The sequence below is a fragment of the Thamnophis elegans genome, chromosome 15 (genome assembly GCF_009769535.1).
Source record: "Thamnophis elegans isolate rThaEle1 chromosome 15, rThaEle1.pri, whole genome shotgun sequence".
Taxonomy (NCBI): Eukaryota; Metazoa; Chordata; class Lepidosauria; order Squamata; family Colubridae; genus Thamnophis; species Thamnophis elegans.
This window is the reverse complement of record NC_045555.1, coordinates 5,779,357-5,794,928: the sequence shown is the minus strand read 5'-3', so window position 1 is coordinate 5,794,928 and position 15,572 is coordinate 5,779,357. Positions and strand designations below refer to the sequence as shown.

The window sequence follows — 15,572 nt, the reverse complement described above, 5'->3', positions numbered from 1 at the left end:
GACACCCTATTTGGAAATCATAGAGGAAAGGGAGAGGGGGGGGGGCTAGGTCCCATCATCCTCAACTAGCCCGATCAGGGATGGACGTTGGAGTCGAGCAATTGCCTACAATTTTCTTCTTGAAACGATCCGATAAGAGGCGGATACTTGTGGGTGGTAAAGACTTTGCATTTGAGTTGACTGCAAATGGTTGCATATCACTTAATTATGATTTTAATCGCAAGCCATCCAGGAAAGCAACGGACTCACACATGTCTGGTTCCAGTGGACAGCCACAATTTTGCAGGGATGCCACTTTGTTGGCCTTCGAATAAATGCTGCAATTTTTAAAACTTTCTTTTTTTGGGGGGGGGGGGGGGATGCTGATTTTTCTCGTTCTGTATACCTCACTTCTCCCTTGTGTGTTTGTGCGTTTTGAACATCCATGGAACAAAACTCTTAAATCTACAGATTAAAATTTAATTGTCCATCTGGGGCTTTGAACAAAAAGTGTGTTTTTTAAAAATAAAATAAAAATAAACGAGTTTTGAATCTTTGTTCGTTTTTTTTTTTACCCCTGTTTTAATTCCACCCCCACCCCCCCCAGCAGTTCAATTTAGAGAGAATGACAAAGATGCTTCAAAGGTGTATCTCGGTATATAATGCTTGTGTGTGTATGTGACAGAGTTTTTCACACTTTCGTTTTCGGCGATTTGCTAGTTTTTAAAAAAAATCATTCTCACAACCTTGCATTTAAGTAACAATTTTTTACTCTTCTCCCTTGTGATTTCTTGGTTTTGACTCCCATTCAGAGCTTCTGCACTGGAGACAAATTCCATGTGTGCTTAAACACACTTTTCCAATAAAGTATCCGATCAATTAATTCCCCCATTTCATGGGGAAACGGGGCGTTTAAATTAAGGAAGGACTGGGAAGAAAGTGCGAATAAATTGGCTTAGAATTGGGACGGAAAGACCATCAGGAGATCACCAGGTGCTCAGATACGGAGGAAATTGGAAAAACTTTCTGTAGCGCAAACACTGGGAAAATTATGCGCCGTCCTGAACCTGGAATCCCCTGGATGTAAATTTATGCAAAACAGCTCCCTAACTGCCATTTCTCTTTTCCCGGAATCTTCCCGCCTCCTTCTCCTGATTGGCTTAGTGCTTTTCCAGCATTTTTCCTTCAAAGGAAAAGACAGCTGTGGTTTTTCTCCCTTCACTCCCAAGACACCTTACCCAAAAAGAGTAAGTTGGGTTTTTAAAAGAATTACTAGCCTTAAAGTCTAGAGATGGCCTGCTCCAAATGGGGTGACAAAGGAGCAGTGGAGGGTCAGGGAAGATGCCAACGAATTTGGGGGATTTATTACAACAATTAGGAATCGAACAGGAAACTCTCAAGCCAAGGTTCAGAAGAAAAGAAGGGGAAAAACCGTTTGCTTAGGTATGTCCTCTTTAATTTCCTCTTTGAGAAAAGCCGTCCGTTGTTGGTGATGGGCTCTAAGGAGCCTCCTCAGTCCGGCGCAGTCTATCTTGCAATCATCAGGGAAGGCAGCTTGTGGAGGTTCTCTGCCTGGATTCAGGGGGAGTATGGTTTGTAAAAAATGTTTGTTTTGTTTTGTTCGATCAGGGGTTCCCCTTGATCTCTCCGGAAGGATGGAGGACAGTGAGGTCTCGGAACACGCAATCCGAAGTAATGTGAGTTTGGAAGGCTGCGGAAAGTGCGGTTATTTCTAAGCTCCGGGGCAAGGCAGGGCAGAGAAATTATAAAGCATTTCTGAAGAGGATCAGCTCGCAACTGTATTAAAAAAAAATTGCAGTGCCTAGAAAATCTTTGGAATCTCCTAAAGCTCAGCTGGCTTGCTTGTGGATGAGACCCCACCAGGAGATGCCTAGGGGTCCAAACTAACTTGGGGAAAATTGTTCATTTCCCCTAACAGAAAAGCACATGCAAAAAATCGGCCGCCTCTTATCCAAACCAGAAATTGGAAGGGAGAGGGGAAGTCTTGGATGGGTTGTGGGTGTTGCGTTGGTTTTTCTGCTTTCCACTGAAGGAATTGTGTTGTTGTTTTCTTCCTCCTCCTCCTCCTGCACCTTCTCATAGAAACTGACCCGCCCACTCGTTCTCTCAATAGTGGGGTCCAGTTTGGGGTTTTTTCCAGTATGGATATACATTCTTCCTGATCACCAATCCCTTTGTGGTAAGTGAGCCCCACTGGGTGCCGCTGGGTGGGCCTGGGTTTGGGACTTGGCAGTGATTCACACAACCTGTTGGGATTTCTGAGGTTACTCTGTGTGGAGCCAGTGTCTTTCATGCACTAGCCCACCCCATCGGGTTTTCAAAAGGGTATTGCTTCCCACTTTCTCCCCTTCCTTTTCCCCTTTTCCTTCCCTCGTCCCTTCCTTTTCCTCCCTTCCTTTCTTTTCTCTTTGTCTTTCCATCCCACCCCATCCCTTCCCCTCTCCTCTCCTCCAGTGGTGGGATTCATTTTTTTTTACTACTGGTTCTGTGGGCGTGGCTTGCTGGGCATGATAGGGGAAGGATACTGTAAAATTTCCATTCTCTCCCCACTCCCGGGGAAGGATACTGCAAAATCCCCATTCCCTCCCCACTCCTGGGAGAAGGATTCTGTAAAATCGCCATTCCTTTCCCACTCCAGGGGAAGGATACTGTAAAATTTCCATTCCCCTCCCCACTCCAGGGGAAGGATACTGCAAAATCCCCATTCCCTCCCCACACTTGGGAGAAGGATTCTGTAAAATCGCCATTCCTTTCCCACTCCAGGGGAAGGATACTGCAAAAACCCCATTCCCTTCCACTCCAGGGGAAGGATACTGTAAAATTTCCATTCCCTCCCCACTCCAGGGGAAGGATACTGCAAAATCCCCATTCCCTCCCCACTCTTGGGAGAAGGATTCTGTAAAATCGCCATTCCTTTCCCACTCCAGGGGAAGGATACTGCAAAAACCCCATTCTCTCCCCACTCCAGGGGAAGGATACTGCAAGATCCCCATTCCCTTCCACTCCAGGGGAAGGATACTGCAAAATCTCCATTCCCTTCCACTCCAGGGGAAGGATTCTGCAAAATCCCCATTCCCTTCCACTCCAGGGGAAGGATACTGCAAAATCCTCATTCCCTCCCCACTCCTGGGAGAAGGATTCTGTAAAATCTCCATTCCTTTCCCACTCCAGGGGAAGGATACTGTAAAATTTCCATTCCCTCCCCACTCCAGGGGTAAGGATACTGCAAAATCCCCATTCCCTTCCACTCCAGGGGAAGGATACTGCAAAATCTCAATTCCCTTCCACTCCAGGGGAAGGATACTACAAAATCTCCATTCCCATCCACTCCAGGGGAAGGATAATGTAAAATCTCCATTCCTTCCCCACTCCAGGGGAAAGATACTGCAAAATCTCCATTCCCTCTCCACTCCAGGGGAAGGATACTGCAAAATCTCCATTCCCTTCCACTCCAGGGTAAGGAAACTGCAAAATCCCCATTTCCTCCCGATCAGCTTGGACTCGGGAGGCAGAGCATAGATGGGGTGGGGCGAGTCAGAGGTGGCATTTACGGGTTCTCCGAACTACTCAAAATTTCTGCTACTGGTTCTCCAGAAAAGATAAAGGCCACTCTTTTGAAGACAGCGAAGTCCACATTTTGGACAGAGAGGAGCACTGGTTTGAAAGAGAGGTCAAACAGGGCCATCTATGTCAAAATTACAGACCTCCCTCAACAGAAGGGGAGGGATACGGCATCATTTAACTCCAAACAGTCCTTTCACCAGTTCCAAGAAGGCTCCACCCCCATTTGCACAGTTCAGGACACAGAAAAACCTCCAAGTGGCCTCAATGGCTTTCTAGAAGGCTGCAATGACCAGCGGTCTGCGAGGAATCTCGATCCGTCTAGTCGGAGCTGAAGAAGCTTCTTGGATGAGAAGCGAAATGTTTTCCGAGAGCCGAGGTGGCGCAGTGGTTAGGGTGCAGTACTGCAGCCACTTCAGCTGACTGCTAGTTCAGCAGCTCGGCGGTTCAAATCTCACCGGCTCAGGGTTGACTCAGCCTTCCATCCTTCCGAGGTGGGTAAAATGAGGACCCGGATTGTTGTTGGGGGCAATATGCCGACTCTGTAAACCGCTTAGAGAGGGCTGAAAGCCCTATGAAGCGGTATATAAGTCTAACTGCTATGCTATTGCTATTGCTAGAAAAACAAGGAAGTCTTCAAAAAGCACCTTTTGGAAACCATGGTTTGTTTTCCTTCAAGAAAAAATAAAACCCAGTCTGGTTTTTCATCTGGGCCTCAGGCCTCATCTGCCCAGCATAATGGCCGATGGTGAACCACGTTGTTTGGAGGGGAAACTGTCCCAAAGTTCCCCCCCGCAAATTAAAATTCTTTAGCATCTCTGCTCCAGATTCCTTCAGGACCTGGATTTTCGATAGGGCTCTGTGTCAGAGGCAGAGAGGGGGCCAGAGCCATATGACAGTATTCAGCTGCCTTCGGAGTCAGACATCAGTGAGGCAGAAGAACAACTGGAGCTGTTCCCAGTGTGCGCATGCACAGAGTTGCCAGACGAAGGGAACAGCTAAAGAACAGGGGTTGACTTGGGAGTGAGGCCACAGGTGGACGATGAATGGCGCCTCCCAGATGGAATAAAAGAGGAGTGAAATCGGAGTGGAGTTTGCAGGAGACCATTAGTTAGCTTAATTGGTTCCTGACTCTCCAAGGCTCCTTGCCAATTTCTGCAGACATCAGCCTGGCAGCTCTGCAAGCCAGATAAGGTCTGTGACTGTAAATCCTCCCTGGAAAGACTTTGCTGGGTGTGAATGAGCAGAATTCACGGTCAATTCATAAAAGGGCTTTTTGTCAGGACAAGGAGTTTTCTTCCTGCTCTTGGGAAGCCTCGGTCAGAACACTGGCCTACCTTGCAGGGATGTGTTAGGGGAAGTGGAAGGAGGCGACTGGGAAGGAAGTGCAATACCATTGTGTGTTCTTGATGTGTTTTTTCCAATTTATGTTTTTAAGGTAAAGATACAGTTGATGAATCTTCAGAAGCAAGGAATCGAGAAAGACTCTGTGCGTTTCAAGTTCTTACTTGTCCTCACCATTTTGGTCCCCATTGGAGGTCTTTTGGGGGTGTATCTCTGGGGCTGCCTGGCAGACACATATGGCAGGTACAGTAGGCATAACTTAAACGGTATTCCTGGGCTGTGACATACAACAGTGCCAAATTTCAGCTGTTTCTGTTGGCATTGGTGCAGTGGTGAAATTCTTTTTTTTTTTTTTACTACCAGTTCTCTGGGCGTGGCTTGGTGGGCATGGTGTGGCTAGGTGGGTGTGGGCTTGGTGGGCATGACAGGGAAAGGATCAGAGGTGGGTTCCTACCAGTTCGCACCTATTCGGTTAGAACCGGTTCGTCAAATCTACCGAACCGGTTAGAAGAGGTTCCACCAGTGGACCCGGAAAGCAGGCCACACTACAGAAGAGGTTCCAAAAACTTTTGAAATCCATCACTCACACACACACACACACACACACACACTCTCACACAGAGAGAGAAAGAGGAAGAAAGGAAGAAATAAATAAAGAAAAAAGAAAAAAAGAAAGAGAGATGAAAGAAAAACGGAAAAGGGGACAGAGACAAAAGGAAGGAAAGAGAGAGAGAGAGAGAAAGAAAGAAAGAAACACATGGCCAGCAAGCCACTCCCACCAGGTCACATGGCTGGCAAGCCACTCCCACAAAAGAGGCCACACCCACAGAGTAGGTTCAAAAAATTTTGGAAACCCACCACTGGAAAGGATACTGCAAAATCTCCATTCCCACCCCACTCCTGGGGCCAGCCAGCAGCGGCATTTGCCGATTCTCCGAACTACTCAAAATTTACGCTACCGTTTCTCCGGAACCTGTCAGAAGCTGCTGGATTTCACCCCTGCATTTGGTGCCATACGTTGCCATGTAACGTGGAACCATTTCCTGAGTACCAACTTAGCTCCTAACCACCAGAGCGCCAAATCAATTAGAGAATCAAAGTTTAAATTGAGCCAGATTAACAGGGGCTGTGTTTAAATAAATATACAATAAATGACATAATAACAGAATTGGAAGAGACTTGGAGGTCTTCTAGTCCAACCCCCTGCTCAAGCAGAGACTCTATACCATTCTGGACAAATGGCTGTCAATCTCTTAAAAACTTCCAGTGTTGGAGTCCCCACAACTTCTGGAGGAAAGTCATTCTGCTGATTAATTGTTCTCACTGCCAGGAAATTTCTCCTTAGTTCTACATTGGTTCTCCTCCTTGTTTAATCTCCATCCATTGCTTTTTTGTCCTGCCTTCCGGTGCTTTGGAGAATGGGTTGACCCAGTGGTGAAATTCAGGTTTTTACTACCGGTTCTGTGGGCATGGCTTGGTGGGTGTGGCAAGGGAAGGATACTGCAAAATCTCCATTCCTTTCCCACTCCAGTGGAAGGATACTGCAAAATCCCCATTCCCTCCCCACTCCAGGAGAAGGATTCTGCAAAATCCTCATTCCCTCCCCACTCCAGGGGAAGGATACTGCAAAATCCCCATTCCCTTCTCAATCCTGGGGAAAGGATACTGCAAAATCCCCATTCCCTTCTCAATCCTGGGGAAAGCATACTGCAAAATCTCCACTGCCACTCTACTCTAGGGCCAGCCAGATATGCTATTGCCGGTTTTCCAAACTATTCAAAATTTCCACTACCGGTTCTCCAGAACCTGTCAGAACCTGCTGGATTTCACCCTTGGGTTAACCCCCTCTTCTTTGTGGCAACAGCTATTACATCACCCCTAGTCCTTTTTTTAAACCAGACATACAGGAAGGCCGAAATTAGCAGAGTGACGCGAGATGAGTTAGAATCGTCCTTCTATCTCCAATTGGGTTGTTATTCTATATTTTTTAATAGTACTTATTGAATGAATCATATCTATATAATTTTGAAAAGTGTATTTGCTCAGGAAATCATTGTCTTGGGCCTTCTAGCCCTCACAATATGAATAGATCCCCGTTTTAATCTTCTCTGTCCCCTCACCCTAATTCCCCTGATGCCAACATCTGGATGGTTACAGCACATGTTGGAGACTCCCCCTGAAGGTATTTAGCGTATTGCAGGAAACTGTTCCTCTTAAACAGTGTTTCTCAACCTTGGGCCACTTGAAGATGTCCGGAATTCAACTCCCCAGAATTCCCCAGCCAGCATTTGCTGGCTGGGGAATTCTGGGAGTGAAGTCCGGCCATCTTCAATGGCTCAAGGTTGAGAAACACTGCTCTAAAAAAAGACAAACAAAGTGCTGGTGGCTGATCTTTGATTTTCTCTTTCTTCTCTTTCTGTGTCTTTCAGAAAATTCCTGCCCTCATTAATAGCAACGGATTTAGTATTTTTTTTTCGTCTGCCATCTTGTGTTTGATAAAATAGTCAGAGCGCTTTGAATTCAGCATCTTTGCCTGTTTTTTTTGTAGGCATATGGGGTCAGGTGAGTCCTTGGCCACTTAAAAGGGCTGAACTCTGTCTTTGCGTTAAATGTTCCTTAATTTAGGAGTTTAGGATTGGGGAAGTAAAAAGTATAACACAGTGCTCCCTACCTTGGAGATTTAAATCTGCAAATATCAGGGCCAACCACGCACCATTAGATACCCCAAATTCCTGCCCTTGCTAGAATGTAGGCTGTGACCATGATGCAATGTTTAATTTATTCCACAGGAACACTTATTTACTCTTCCCCTCTCTACATCCTTGAAATCTCTTCCTTGAATATGAGGGGAGCCTTGGTGACCACTTTGTTCCTCTTCTTCATGTGGGGAATACCTTCTGGTCCAAATCTTAACCAGTCCCTGGATCTGGGGAAAAGAAGAAAGTAAGTATTTTCACCTTCATCCTTGCTGCAAACGTTAAGTCATGCTAAGCCAGGGAGGGTAGTGTGTAATGGGCTTCAGTAGGCAAGAACCAGACCAGCATAGCTGGAACAACATTATTGACTCAAAAATGGAACTCAGGAACTGCCAGGCAAATGCTTGTGATTTATACTCTAGGCCCACGGGCCTAACCAATCATAGAACTAGAAAAAGTCGCCCAAATATAAGTAATGTTCTAAATTTCCCCTCCAAAACAATTGGGGTCATCTAAAGGTTAGTTTCACTTTTAGCACAGTTAACAGGATCATCTAAACGTTAGTTTCACGTTAGCACACTTAACAGGGTTCATCTAAGGTTAGTGTTCACTTGTAGCACAGTTAACACTTAGGGTCATCTAAAAGGTTAGTTTCACTTTAGCACAGTTAACAGGATCATCTAAACATTAGTTTCACTTTAGCACCTTTAATAGGGTCATCTAAAGGTTAGTTTCACTTTAGCACAGTTAACAGGATCATCTAAACATTAGTTTCACCTTAGCACACTTAACAGGGTCATCTAAAGGTTAGTTTACTCTAGCACAGTTAACAGTTAGGGTCATCTAAAGGTTAGTTTCACTTTAGCACAGTTAACCCACTGATATACATTCAATACGTACCAGAGGATATCTTTCCATTGTCAAAAATCCTAGTGCAGAGGGATCAAAGCAAGATAAGAGGCAGTAGAAAAGAGAAAGTTTAGTCTAAAACCTGGACTGTGGCCAGCAACTTCCTAACATTCTCCCTCCCTCCCCGGCTTCTCTCTACCACAGATTTTTCATTATTAGTGGTGTTACAGCCATATTTGCCATAATTAGTAGTATATTTTTGGTGCCATCTCCGGAAAGTCCGAGGTTTCTGTTCTTGCAGAGGAATGACCAAGAGAAAGCAAGACAAGGTACGTCTGGCATTACGGCTTTATGAGCCATTCATCTGGACCATAGGGAGGATCAGGCCAGTAGCCCAGCTTCTGCCCCTTCGGATCTGCAGGACTTGGTGGCTCCTTCCAAAGGTAAGTCCTGTTCTACATGTTCTTGTCTTCCCCTCCTCTTCCTCCTCCTTTAGTTTTGAAGAAGCTGAGAGGGAAAGAAGACGTGGAGGATGAGATGTTAGAACTTTGTCAAGAAACCTTGCCGAAAGCAACCAGAAGAACATGACAGTGTGGAAACTTCTTCGCTTCGGCAGCCTCCGGTGGCATCTCATCACCGTTGTGGTTCTTGGTCTCCGGAAGTCGATTTATCCAAACAAACGCGGTTAGGGACTTCCCCAGTAACCTCGCATACCATTTGCTTTTTCACGGTTCAAATTTGGAGTCTGTCCAAAGTGACGAGTGTCTGGCTTGTTATCCAGGAAACACGTTTCTGGATCCAGGTCCAGACTCTTCCTGGGCTGCTGGACAACCAAGGGATGGAGAGGCAGCTGTTACAGTTTAAAAAAGGGCAAAGTGTGATGGAATGGGTTCTGGATTCCCAGGAGGGAGGAGCTGCATTCACAGAGACAACGCAGTTATGATAGTTGGTATGAGAGAAATAGGGTGAGGACGGTTCCTCCTCAATAGTTCCCAGAATCTAAGCTTTATGGTGCAATGTCTGGTATTATTGGCAAGATTCAGTCTGCAGGTGATGAATCAGAAGAATTTCATTAAGGGTTGTTAGAGCCTGAGCCAATTTCTAACGTGTGCCTCCATCTGCATCTCTTTTATCTTTGATTGCAGGTTTTACTTTTAGCACAGCCAGACCTATAGAATTTTAGGATTATCCGCCAAAGATATGAGGCTCCTTCCCTTAGTAGGAGGCTTGATCGTCCAGATGATGCTTCTGATAACTGTAAGCCACATTAAACCCTTGATTACTGGCTGTTGTGTTCTCAGCTGCCTCCATCACCCCACTGATTTAGAGTGATGTACCCCAAAGCAATGCAACCAGCAGGGAGCAGTTCGGACTAGCGAAACACAATAGCAAAAGTGAAGACTGGAATTATTTTAGCCTCGATGAAGAATTGTGGGCTCCGTAGTTTGATGATCTATTGATTTGTGTTCTTGGCTGTCCATGGTCTTCTCGGGAGTTTTTTCTCCAGGGTCCCCGAAGTGTCAATCCTCTTCTGCTTTGTTTTTTTTTCCCCTAGATCTGCACCATCGAGCCCTTGGGGCGGAGAGTTTTCTTTTGGGTGGCATCATGATTTGTATCATCTCAAATATTGCCCTAGTTTTCTTTTTTAAGGTAGGTAACATTCCTGATCTCTGCACCGGGCCAATTGAGTGCCCCTCCCTCTTAACGTCCCTGTGCTTTTCTCACACACAAACCTTCCCAGCCAGTTAAATTGATCTGGTGAATTTCATCCAGTTGTTCAATTTCACAAGTCCCACCCATTTCACCAATCTGTCAATTTCATCCAGTTGATCAATTGCACCCATCCATCAATTTTATCCAGTTTTTCATTTGCACCAATCCATCAATTTCACCAATCCATCAATTTCACCAATCCATCAATTTCATCCAGTTGGTCAATTTCACCAATCCGTCAATTTCAGCCAGTTTGTCTTTTGCACCAATCCATTAATTTCATCAATCCATCAATTTGGTCCTGTTTGTCAATTTACCTATCTGTGAATTTCATCTAGTTGGTCAATTTCACCAATCCTGTAAATTTCAATCCAGTTGCACCTGTCCATTGCATCAGTCCATCAATTCCAACAATCTGTCAATTTCATCCAGTTGGTCAATTTCACCAATCCGTCAATTTCAGCCAGTTTGTCATTTGCGCCAATCCGTCAATTTCATCAATCCATCAATTGGTCCTGTTGTTAATTTAATCTATCTCTGAATTTCATCTAATTGGTCAATTTCACCAATCCTTAAATTTCATCCAGTTGCACCAGTCCATCAATTTCAACAGTCCATCAATTTCAACAGTCTGTCAATTTCATTCAGTTGGTCAATTTCACCCAGTTGGTCCATTTCATAGTTAATGCCAGTTTCTCTAGATGGGGTTCTCAAACCCTGTGGAAGATCAGTTGAGAATGAAGTTGGGGGTGGGGAGGGTTACTACTTTGATGGTCACCCACAGGTGCTCCTTCTTCCCCACAGAGCAACAACCCCGCCCTGGCCTTCATCAGCATTGTTTTGATTATCCTCTTCTTTGTGGGCTACATAACGGGACCAGGTTTGTGATCAGCTGGGCTACGGAGTCTTCGCAAGTGGAAAAAGACCAAGGGAAGTTGTCTGCGGTTGTTGCTTAAAAATAACATACAAGGCCTGCCCTCTTTTCTCCATCCAGCTTCCATTCTTCCCTTGATTATTGGTGAATTGTTCTTCCAGTCATCCCGAGCGTCCGCATTTGTTCATTGCAGGATCCGTCAATTGGACAGTCCAATTTTCTCAGCCTTGTGTTTGTTCTGACTAAGGTAAGGGACCTTGTAATCCCTTTGGAAATGTAAAAAGTACTGTAATTTTCATATTATAAGACGCCCCTTTTCCACACCCTAAAAGAAGGTGGAAATTTGGGTGCATCTTATACACCGAATGTAGCCAAAAATGCGAGGCACGGAGGGAGGAGATGGTCTGTGGCAATTCCTGCAGCCTGGGACAGCTGATTGGGGGTGTTCAGCTATTTGGAGGCTAATCCACCCGTCAATCAGCTGCTCATGCTGAATCAGGCTGTGATAACGTGCTGAAGCTGACCTGGCTGTTTGCTATTGCTGCAAGGAGGTGTCAGAGTTTGCAGCAGCAATCACATTCAGAAAGCAGACACAAGTAATGGATTCAGAAGGATTCAATAACTTCTCTTTATATATAATATAACACATGAAGTAAATATACAATACCAAAAACAGCTTTTCCAACGTAGTATTTTCAGCAGAGGAGAGAGTTTCACTTCCAGTTTTAGTTTCAGATATCAGCACAGCATGCAGCTTTAGTACAGAACAACCCACGCTCAGGCTCCTTGCTGTCTCCTTCCTTGTTCACACAGCAAAGACTGTTTGTTTCCAAACAGCCCTCAACTCTCTCACACACTGACAGGACGCTAGCCAGATGAATACCATGGATGCTGGTAGGCAGAGGCAGAATCTTTTTTTTTCTTATTTTTCTCCCCCAAACTAAGGTGAGTCATACTCCAGAGTTCTTATACTCCGAAAAATACGGTAAATAAAATATATTAAATAAATGTTTACTTAAAACTCCTGGGGATTTTTTTTCAATACAGAGGTGACCTTCCCATGAAATTCTGTGTGACTTGTGGGTCTGCCAAGTTTGATCACAATATTTCTTAATTTTTGTTTCTGTCTCTAGTCCTACCTTGAGACCTACTACTTGCTCCTTTACTGGCCTTTTATCATCCTCGCCTTTATTTACATTTTCTGGAGAGTCCCAGAAACCAGCAGCAAGACATTTCAAAAGATCCAGGAGAACATGGCGGCGTACACCTCTAGAAATTCCAGAAAACTAGTGGCTGAATAGAAACAGGAGATCTCTTTCTTCCCTCTGTTTTCAAAGTTGATCTGGAATTAAAATAATGAAGTAAAACAGAAGCTCTCTTCAAGCTGGATGGATTTATTTGTACTGTTTTTAGCTCCTCTACACTAGTTGGGGGGGGGGAGCGGGATTGGATTATAAATTTAGCAGAGCTGTTGGGAGTGTCAGCCCTGCGAGGTAGGCCAAGGCAGAAAATCAATCCTGTAGGAAGGCTTTTAAAAAATTCCATTATTGAGATTAGCTATAAAAAGAACATCTCGCAAGCCCGATTCTGCTTTATCCCATTTTTCTGTTGCTCCAATGAACCAGGAAGGCACTTCCAAATATTGTCTTATTCCCCAAAGGACTAAAATAATTTCCCACCCTTTTTAGCTATATTCTTGCATATTTCTGCCAAGGTGGTTTTCCTGACTCCATTATTAGGGGAACAATTCAGCTTGTAGCTCCCATTATATAAGAAATGGATTGCCTCCTCTATCCTATCCCTTTCTCTCCCTCAGGATTGCCCCACAGAATCCTCTCCTCTCCCTTCTCTCCCTCAGAACAAATAGACTTTTGTGCATCTCTTCACAGTCAACAAACATAATTCATGTTAACTCGAGCATTTTAACTCAAATATTCATACATTTCACCATCATCATATATCCATTTTCATTTGACTATAATAGTTATTTAAATAATAATAATAATAATAATAATAATCATACTAATAATATCATAATAAATAATTTTTGTTACTTAAACAAAAACATGCCCACACCAGTGGGAAAAGAAAAAACAAACAACGAAGACAAAAGAACAAAAAAAACAAGGCAAGGGGAAAAACAAAAAAAACAAAAGAAAAACCAAAAAAACAACAACACAAGTATATATTATAAAAAAAGAATATCAGCTGGTTGCAACATGTTTTGGTGCATCTCTTCCATTATTCATATTAATTCCAAATATCTTAACTCAAATGTTACCATATTGACATCATATACCTCCACTTTTAGTTGACTACAGTTATTAAACATCCTTCTATCCTTAACTATGCAAAGATATAATCCATAACCACATGCTGACATTTCATTTACTTGTTTGTAAATCCTCCATGAACATCAAATCCTCATATCCTGTTTAGCTGAACATCCATAATATTTAATACCAAAAAATTCCATCTTCCATGCAGTATAGTTTATTATCATTCTCCCTTCTTTACGTAATATATCGTATATCATAATATTTTCGCCATATTAGTTAACATTTAACTGTATATATTTATTTTATTTTTTAATAGTGATAATTATTGTGATTAATAACCTTTGGTATATGGTCCAAAAATATTTCCACCCTTCCCTTCTCATATCCAATTATTATTTATCATATCAACTCCACATTATATACATTACTATCAATATCAGTTATTATTCAGCTATGTCTATTACAAATAAGAGTAATTAGATTTAGCTAATTTTGAATTGTATTCTTCCATCTATCAGCCTATATCTCTCCAATAACAAAACCTCCTTAGTCCTATTGCCATTCGTGGAACAAATTCACCAAACGTTTTATAAGGCAAGTCCAAACAGGAATATCTTCGCACCTTTTGCTTAGGATACCTCTGATGTAATAACGTTGTCCTAGGCTTGTTGCACTTTTCAGCTTGTCTTTAATTTTCAAGGGTGGTATTGAAAATTCTGCAAATGATGTTTCATAAAATATAGATTCTTTAATGCTTCTCATTCCTCCTGCGCTCTGTCTTTTGAAATAAATCTTCTGTATGGCTGCCCCCCTTTCAAGCGTTGCATCTCTTTCTCCACTCCGAAGTAAACCAGACGCCCAGCATGTCAGCAAGTTGAGAAACTTCATTTCTGACATTCTTCATTTGTATTTCAGGAACATTCAAACATTCAACGTTCTCACTTTTTTCTTCATATTTTAATGTTAAAAACAACAAATAGTCCAGCTTTTTTTCAAATCTTTCATATGTGTCAAACAACTTTTGAAATGCGGAGAAAATCATTTGAAATGAATCATTTGAAGCATGTATAGATGCCATGTTGTGACCCAGCTAGAAGCTTTAAGATATTTGCAAGTAAGAACACGCTGGGAGCTGTGCAATCTTATCTGATCTTAGACCAACACAGCCAAGCAATAAAAGTGTCAAATTGTAAGAAGCCAAATTATAGTAAATTGGTTTACAGCCCACTTAAGGAAAGTCAGAGGGAATGTTGAAGTAATCTTTCCTTTATCCACGTAAATAGCATTCAAAACATTTAAGAAATAGGGTAACCACGGCCATACAACCCATAAAAAAAAACCAATTCGCCGCTAGATTCTTCTGTTCTTTGGTTTCAATTAGCTTAAATTTTAATGCGGACCGTATCTCTTTGAGTAATAAAATCAGCTTACAGTTGAAAACACTCCCACCATTCTTAGGGGCAACCTGCAGTTTCGGTTAGCTTACAGCTAATCCAGAAGGAACTGGCAAAGGAGGTTAAATTTCAAGCCCCCGAGAGACTTTGCGAACATCTCTGAGGTCACTGGATCTCCTCCAACCTTTCACTGTCTCTCCGGGACAGCTTGGGTCCAAAACGACCCGTCCAATTTCAGGAATAGCCTGAAACTCCGTCTTCTCACTGCTAAGCCTCCGCCTTCTTCCCAAATATCAGCATATCTTAAGGACCACTCAGATGAGAAATATAAACTGGAGTGGGAGAAGATGGATTGACTATATTCAAAATAAATATGGGACTAAGAAATTCCAGATAGTTTATGACTGAAAAAGCGAGGAACAATATAATCTGTTTAGAGTTAGCCTAACAAAAGAGTAGTTAAAGCTCAAATGAAAGATAATACTAACATTCCTTAAGTTTATTTTAGTATATGCTTGTTAAAGATTTATACCCTGTATTGTTCTGGGAAGTCAGGGGGGGGGGAGGTTGGGGGGGGTTGGGTTCGGGTGGGGAGGGGGAAGGTGAGGTAAATATTTGTAAAAGCTTTTTTTTAAAAAATTGTCAATAAAAAAAAGAATTTCAACCCCTTGAAAGTGGAATCCCCGGATGGAAATTTATGCAAAACAGCCACCTAACTGCCATTCTGCTTTCCCCGGAATGTTCCCACCTCCTTTCCCTGATTGGCTCTCTCTGCTGCCTCCAGCATTTTTCATTCGAAAGAAAAGACAGCTGTGTTTTTTCTCCAAAAAAATAGTAAGTTGGCTTTTAAAAAAAATATTTC

General features: G+C 43.1%; 1 long non-coding RNA gene across 1 annotated transcript in view; it reads right to left on the bottom strand.

The window, feature by feature from the left end:
* Nucleotides 1–7,665: 7,665 nt before the first annotated feature.
* LOC116518211 overlaps nucleotides 7,666–15,572 on the bottom strand; it is a 37,865-nt gene continuing 29,958 nt past the window's right edge. The window contains exon 4 of the long non-coding RNA XR_004256526.1: nucleotides 7,666–7,831. This is a non-coding gene — a long non-coding RNA (uncharacterized LOC116518211). The remainder of the gene's footprint in view (nucleotides 7,832–15,572) is intronic.